We start from the raw sequence: 8,474 nt of genomic DNA, 5'->3' as shown, positions 1-8,474 counted from the left end.
TGGCGTGCACAGAATATAATTGTGTTATAAATGTATTATATATGTATTATAATTCAGAATTAGCACTTTTTGGGGATATTATAAATGGACCTTATTCAATAATTACCTGCCAATGAGCCTTATGACGCTATGCAAGAACAACCTGAGAGGCACATGTAGAGATGCATGGCTTTGTATCAAAGGAACACAATCCTGCAGTTTGCAGAGAGACAACAAAGGGAAGTCCCCCAGAATTCCCTGCCTCATCTGCTGGACCTGCCTGAGAAAGAATGCAGTGAGGTCCATGAGGTCCCACTCCCCTCATTGTTTATTCAGAGGCACACCTCCCTCCCAGGAGTCATAAATGGAGGCAGTCCTTTGTGAGGGGGACCAGAGCAGATTTACTGCCAGGGATTCCTCCACAAAGGGCCTTGTCACTGTCACAACAGGAGCAGATCAGAAGCTCTCCCTTTCACACAGTGTGATTTAACGCCACACTTCACACAGCCACTGGTGCAGACAAAACTCTCTGGCTACAGACTTTTCATTGGGGCTTTTAGCTTCACCCACACTCACTCAACAGGCATTCACGCACTTTCACTGTAAAACAGTAAGAGGTCTGTGTACTCCATATTAATAGCTGTGACTGATGTTTGTGTTTTTCCTAAAATGTATAACCTTGATAAAATGTTGATGTTCAGTTTCCTATAGAGTTGAATATTTGTATTTACATATTTTTTATTATCTTAAAAAAAGATTGATTTTAAGGGATGCCGAGGGAGAGAGTTGTGCAGTGGTGTCACAATGGTGACACAATGGTGACACCAGAGACTGTGCTCTGTGGAGTTTAATGGTGAATTAGTCTCAGATGACACTCTATCTCCCCTGTTTGAAATGTCAGACTGAATTAAGATGAATATGGAAACATAAGCACGATAAATCTGTCCAAGTGATATTTTGATAAGGCAAAAGAACCACCTGATATGCATGTAGCCAGGATATCTCCCCAAACACAGATGTGTGAAATCATTATGACCTGATCATGTAACCAGTGATCCTCTCCTTGCATAGTGAAGTTTGGGGGTGCGATTTATTAGAGCTACACCAAGGTGGATTACAAAGGCATCCAACTTAAAATGGATCTCATGAATGAGAATGCTTTGAAATCCCTTTGAACCACATTACACTCCCACTTCCTCATGTGCAGACCTTAAGATACAGTATGACATGAGGCTAAGTGTGTAATAAATGAGGTGGACAGATGGTGTGGTAATGACTGAGGAGTTCTGTACTCCTTAGTGGTCTAATGGTGCATCTGTCATTGCATTACATAGCAGTGACCAGTCCAGGATTGTTAGATAGGGTGTAACGGCAGTTGTCTAAATGCCTTTATGAGTGCCATGCCTGCTGTGCTCTTTGGGCTCTGTCCGATAACTTGTGGGGTTGATTTCTTTAGCCAGTCAGCTTTGATTTCACCACAGTGTAACTTCAGAAGTCAGTCTTTCAATCTCAAAAGCAGCTTGGGTTACAGGTCGGCAAAATCCAAACGGCAGTGTTACAAAGGTGCCTTAACAAGGCAATAAAGTCTGATCTCTAAACGTACTAAAAGTTATCAATCTCTTTTTTATATATAAATCACCAATCTTTAGAGGGAATATAGAATATATAACATTTATATAATGGTTTGAACATTATAGAAAATAAATGTTGAATTAGGTGCACTCAAATAGCACACAGTCATTTTCAAATCATGTCTGACATTTTGCACCACAGCTTGACTACGCAGGGGCCCATATCAGCCTCAGACGTCCTTCCTCTCTTTAGCATCTGGTAAAAAAACTAAAACATCGCTTCTGAAAGATAGCGACAGTTGGGGCATGACATGCATGCTTACAATAAATATGCCACTGAGATGTACCACACATTTTGATAAGAATGTTACAGCAGTTTACTAACAGTCAGTCTTTGCGTACAGGACTGATCGTTATATTTATTTTGAGCATACAAAGTTGCAAAAAGACAAACCACATATAAAGGTAAAAGCTCCCTCCTGCTACAGATGTAGGATCTTAGTTTGATCACTCTTTTGTTGCTGAGAATGTTCTTGCAAAGCAGGAAATGCAAACTTGTAGTGCATTTGAGTTTTAAAAAGGCTTATAAAGTTTGTAATTTCCACTTTGAAATTTCAGACTTGATTTTCCCTAACCAAAAATGTATCAACACCTACAAAAATGTCCATTAATTATAATACACATAATAATTAACATGTCCTGTTGCTGTAGGATTATTTTCCTACTGTAGCAAACTGGCTCAAATTAAGATCCTACATCTGTATACAAATGACTCAAATGGTAAAGCAAATCTGTAAAGAAAGGCTCTCTCACCTGTGAACACCCACCTGTGTCCCTCCTCAATATGCACCGTCTCTCAGGTTACCCCCTACCATTGACCTGAGAAAATCTGGTATAGCAGGCTGACCTCTTCTGACAGATCATATTACACAGCCACCCAGGGCTATAGTGGACATGAAAGCCCTGGCTGGCCCTGCTGTTTATCTGGTTCCTTTTTTGGTTTCTATACTAGTTTGGTAATTAAAGGCTACACCTCATACAGTGCATTCGGAAAGTATTCAGACCCCTTCTCTTTTTTCACATTTTGTTACATTACAGCTTTATTCTAAAATGGATGAAATTACAAATGTTCCTCATCAATCTACACACAATACCCCATAATGACATAGCGAAAACAGGTTTTTAGAATTTATTTGCAAATGTATATAAAAAAACAACTGTAATACCTTATTTACATAAGTATTCAGACTCTTTGCTATGAGACTCCAAATTGAGCTCAGTTTCATCCTGTTTCCATTGATCATCCTTGAGCTGTTTCTACAACTTCATTGGACATGATTTGGAAAGGCACACACCTGTCTATTTAAGGTCCCACAGTTGACAGGTCACTCTGACAGGGCTCCAGAGCTCTGTGGAGATGGGAGAACCACCAATCAGGCCTTTATGGTAGAGTGGCCAGATGGAAGCCACTCCTCAGTAAAAGGCACATGACAGCCTGCTTAGAATTTGCCAAAAGGCACCTAAAGGACTTTCAGACCATGAGAAACAAGATTATCTGTTCTGATGAAACCAAGATTGAACTCTTTGGCCTGAATGCCAAGCGTCATGTCTGGAGGCACCGCTCATCACCTGGCCAATACCATCCCTACGGTGAAGCATGGTGGTGGCAGCATCATGCTGTGGGGATGTTTGTCAGCGACAGGGACTTGGAGACTAGTCAGGATTGAGGGAAAGATGAATGGAGCAAAGTACAGAGAGATCCTTGATGAAAACCTGCTCCAGAGCGCTCAGGACCTCAGACTGGGGCGAAGGTTCACCTTCCAACAGGACAACGACCCTAAGCACACAGCCAAGACAAACCAGGAGTGTCTTCGGGACAAGTCTCTGAATGTCCTTGAGTGGCCCAGCCAGAGCCCGGACTTGAACCCGATCAAACATCTCTGGAGAAACCTGAAAATAGCTGTACAGCGACGCTCCCCATCCAACCTGACAGAGATTGAGAGGATCTGCAGAGAAGAATGGGAGAAACTCCCCAAATACAGGTGTGCCAAGCTTGTAGTGTCATACCCAAGAAGACTCGAGGCTGTAATCGCTGCCAAAGGTGCTTCAACAAAGTACTGATTAAAGGTGTAATAAATTTGCAAAGATTTCTAAAAACCTATTTTTGCTTTGTCATTATGGGGTATTGTGTGTAGATTGATGAGGATTTTTTTTTAAATCCATTTTTGAGTAAGGCTGTAGTGTAACAAAATGTGGAAAAAGTCAAGGGGTCTGAATACTTTCTGAATGCACTGTAGGTCAAAGGCCCTGGTGACTTCATGACCCTTTTCTGCACATTTATTTAACTAATCAAAATGCCGGACAGTAAGACAGAATAACAGACTGTATAATTCTTTATGATAATATACAGCACAGCCTTGATTTATGTCACAAAGCCATTAATTCATTTGCCACCTAATTTGGTAATTTGCCAACATGGATAAAGATAAATCATTTCTAAGTACATCTTACAATATACTTTGGTCTGACCCTGAACTCCTATGACTAGGCTTAAATCAAGAAGTTCCTAATTCACTCTAAATCTAATATATTAGCCTTAACCTAGAAGTTAACAGAATGCTACACACCTATCAGTAACATTAGAAGCCTGTTTCAGAACTGTGTCACTATTAGCCACTCACATTCCCGTGTATTTGAGAGAAGAGTGAAAGGTGACTTTTTGACTCAGAAGCTATTCAACAAGTAATCTGGAATTCTTGTTCCTGACTCAGAATGGTCATGTAATTGGCTTTGTGTTTGACAAGATTGTAGTTTAAAAGGATAAATACAAAAGTTCCTTTGGATTAGAACTCAATATCCTGCTTTATTGCAATTATAAAGCATACATTGACTTGATGGAAACTATTAGAATCTTTTTGTAGAGTAAATGCTGAGCATAACGCTACAAACATACATTAACTGTACTATTCTTTCTACCTCATGAGATAACTTGATTATGTTAGTAAACAGACTTCCCTATGGTCCCTTGCTTTGGTCTTGTGATCTCCATAATTGTAACCCTTGTGTTCTGACACATCTTTGCTGTAACCAGTAATGCTGCCATTTTGATGACCTGGCATAGGCACCTCCCAGTCATTTATAGAAATTAGGAATGCACTTAGAAAGTCTTCTTTCTTTCTCTCTCTCTCTCTCTCTCTCTCTCTCTCTCTCTCTCTCTCTCTCTCTCTCTCTCTCTCTCTCTCTCTCTCTCGCTCCTCCCTATAATCTTTGAAAAGTTGAAATGGGGGCAGACTTAGCTTTGAGGTCTGTACAATGTCCACATTGTTTTGTGATCTGCATTGAGAATAAGACCCAGGTCAGTTCAAGCTGTAAACCATCTTAAAGGCATGATCAAACAAAATATTTTGTGAATGATAGGCGGCATACATTCCATTGAAACATGTTAAAACCATGTGTGTGTGATATACACTGAGTGTACAAAACATTAGGAACACCTGCTCTTTCCATAACATAGACTGACCAGGTGAATCCAGGTGAAAGCTATGATCCCTTATGGATATCACCTGTTAAATCCACTTCAATCAGTGTAGATGATGGGGAGGAGACAGGTTAAAGAATAATTTTTAAGCCTTTAGACAATTGAGACATGGATTGTGTATGTGTGCCATTCAGAGGGTGAATGGCCAAGGCAAAATATTTAAGTGCCTTTGAACAGGGTATCAATCAATCAATCAAATTGTATTTATAAAGCCCTTTTTACATCATCAGATGTCACAAAGTGCTATACAGAAACCCTGCCTAAAACCCCAAACAGCAAGCAATGCAGATGTAGAAGCACGGTAGTATGGTGATAGGTGCCAGGCGCACCGGTTTGAGTAGGTCAAGAACTGCAACGCTGCTAGGTTATTTCACACTCAACAGTTTCCTGTGTGTCTCAAGAATGGTCCACCACCCAAAGGACATCCAGCCAACTTGACACAACTGTGGAAGCATTGGAGTCAACTTTGGGCCAGCACCCCTGTGGAACACTTTCGACACCTTGTAGAGTCCATGCCCCGATGAATTGAGGCTCTTCTGAGGGCAAAAGGGGGTCAAACAAAATATTAGGAAGGTGTTCCTAATGTTTTGTACACTCAGTGTATATGAATATACAGTACATTTATGTGCACAAGTTTGGGTTATCAAGAAAAACATTTTTAAAAGTGTTCCTCAAGGCTAAAATACACTTATCAATAATATTTTGTCTCAGGACATGTCGACACTGTATTCATGCCTTTGTCCAACATGCCTTTGTCATGCCTTTGTCCAGTCAAGTCTCCTAACAAGAGTGTTTTTCACAGTGTTGCCCTCGAGTTTATCAGACAAGATGGCGCTGTACTGGATGGCTCCTACTCCTTTGCTATTTTGTGATTCTTTTGACATTTTAACTAAATGTATCCGCTTTCATTTCTTATAACCAACAAGAACTTTTGAACATCAGATCTGCAGTTACAGTGGGGGAAAAAAGTATTTAGTCAGCCACCAATTGTGCAAGTTCTCCCACTTAAAAAGATGAGAGAGGCCTGTAATTTTCATCATAGGTACAAGTCAACTATGACAGACAAAATGAGAAAAAAAATTCCAGAAAATCACATTGTAGGATTTTTAATGAATTTATTTGCAAATTATGGTGGGAAATAAGTATTTGGTCAATAACAAAAGTTTCTCAATACTTTGTTATATACCCTTTGTTGGCAATGACACAGGTCAAACGTTTTCTGTAAGTCTTCACAAGGTTTTCACACACTGTTGCTGGTATTTTGGCCCATTCCTCCATGCAGATCTCCTCTAGAGCAGTGATGTTTTGGGGCTGTCGCTGGGCAACACAGACTTTCAACTCCTCCAAAGATTTTCTATGGGGTTGAGATCTGGAGACTGGCTAGGCCACTCCAGGACCTTGAAATGCTTCTTACGAAGCCACTCCTTCGTTGCCCGGGCGGTGTGTTTGAGATCATTGTCATGCTGAAAGACCCAGCCACGTTTCATCTTCAATGCCCTTGCTGATGGAAGGAGGTTTTCACTCAAAATCTCACGATACATGGCCCCCTTCATTCTTTCCTTTACACAGATCAGTCGTCCTGGTCCCTTTGCAGAAAAACAGCCCCAAAGCATGATGTTTCCACCCCCATGCTTCACAGTAGGTATGGTGTTCTTTGGATGCAACTCAGCATTCTTTGTCCTCCAAACACGACGAGTTGAGTTTTTACCAAAAAGTTCTATTTTGGTTTCATCTGACCATATGACATTCTCCCAATCCTCTTCTGGATCATCCAAATGCACTCTAGCAAACTTCAGACGGGCCTGGACATGTACTGGCTTAAGCAGGGGGACATGTCTGGCACTGCAGGATTTGAGTCCCTGGCGCGTAGTGTGTTACTGATGGTAGGCTTTGTTACTTTGGTCCCAGCTCTCTGCAGGTCATTCACTAGGTCCCCCCGTGTGGTTCTGGGATTTTTGCTCACCGTTCTTGTGATCATTTTGACCCCACGGGGTGAGATCTTGCATGGAGCCCCAGATCGAGGGAGATTATCAGTGGTCTTGTATGTCTTCCATTTCCTAATAATTGCTCCCACAGTTGATTTCTTCAAACCAAGCTGCTTACCTATTGCAGATTCAGTCTTCCCAGCCTGGTGCAGGTCTACAATTTTGTTTCTGGTGTCCTTTGACAGCTCTTTGGTCTTGGCCATAGTGGAGTTTGGAGTGTGACTGTTTGAGGTTGTGGACAGGTGTCTTTTATACTGATAACAAGTTCAAACAGGTGCCATTAATACAGGTAACGAGTGGAGGACAGAGGAGCCTCTTAAAGAAGAAGTTACAGGTCTGTGAGAGCCAGAAATCTTGCTTGTTTGTAGGTGACCAAATACTTATTTTCCACCATAATTTGCAAATAAATTCATTAAAAATCCTACAATGTGATTTTCTGGATTTTTTTCCCTCAATTTGTCTGTCATAGTTGACGTGTACCTATGATGAAAATTACAGGCCTCTCTCATCTTTTTAAGTGGGAGAACTTGCACAATTGGTGGCTGACTAAATACTTTTTTCCCCCACTGTACTTACCCCAATTCCGGCTTCAACATTGACTTCGACTCATTTGCCCTGGGCTCTTTCTGTAATTTCAGGGTACCCAATAGGAAATGCCAGCGTTACAGAGGCAAGAGAGGGGGAATTCTGGCGAGATTAAGGCAAAGCTGGCACTTAACAAACTGTAAGGAAGGGTATAAACAAGCAGGAAAACGTACAGCCGGTGGATGCCTTTAAGACACGTGATGCCCAACTTCCATCAACACGTCTCTTTCGCCACTAGGTGCGATAGAGTCCTAGACCACTGTTATTCTACACACATGCAAGCATACAAGGCCCTCCCTCGTCCGCCATTCGGCAAATCAGATCATGACTCTGTACTCCTGCTTCCTGTTCACAAGCAGAAGCTCAAACAGGAAGTTCCCGTGACTCGCTCCATTGAGAAATGGCCATCAGAAACAGAGGTTATGCTACAGGACTGCTTTGCTAGCGCTGATTGGAATATGTCCAGAAACTCCGGCAATAACATTGACGAGCTAACCACCTCCGTCACCGGCTTCATAAGGAAATGTATCAGCGACGTTGTCCCCACAGTGAAGGTTCGCTGCTTCCCCAATCAAAAGCCCTGGATTATCACCGAGGTTGCCGCTAAACTTAAGGACAGGACTACCATCACAGACAACTCTGAGGCTATGGCTGTGGACAGGAACAAATACATGAAGTCCCGCTACGACCTCCGCAGAGTCATCAAACAAGCAAAAGGACAATATAGGATTAAGGTGGAATCATATTACACAGGCTCCGACGCCTGTTGCATGTGGAAGGGGCTACACTCTATTACGGATTACAAAGGAAGACCCA

Source organism: Coregonus clupeaformis, chromosome 4, assembly GCF_020615455.1.
Source record: "Coregonus clupeaformis isolate EN_2021a chromosome 4, ASM2061545v1, whole genome shotgun sequence".
Classification (NCBI taxonomy): Eukaryota; Metazoa; Chordata; class Actinopteri; order Salmoniformes; family Salmonidae; genus Coregonus; species Coregonus clupeaformis.
The sequence above is the reverse complement of the archived record's forward strand: the minus strand, read 5'-3'. Positions refer to the sequence as shown.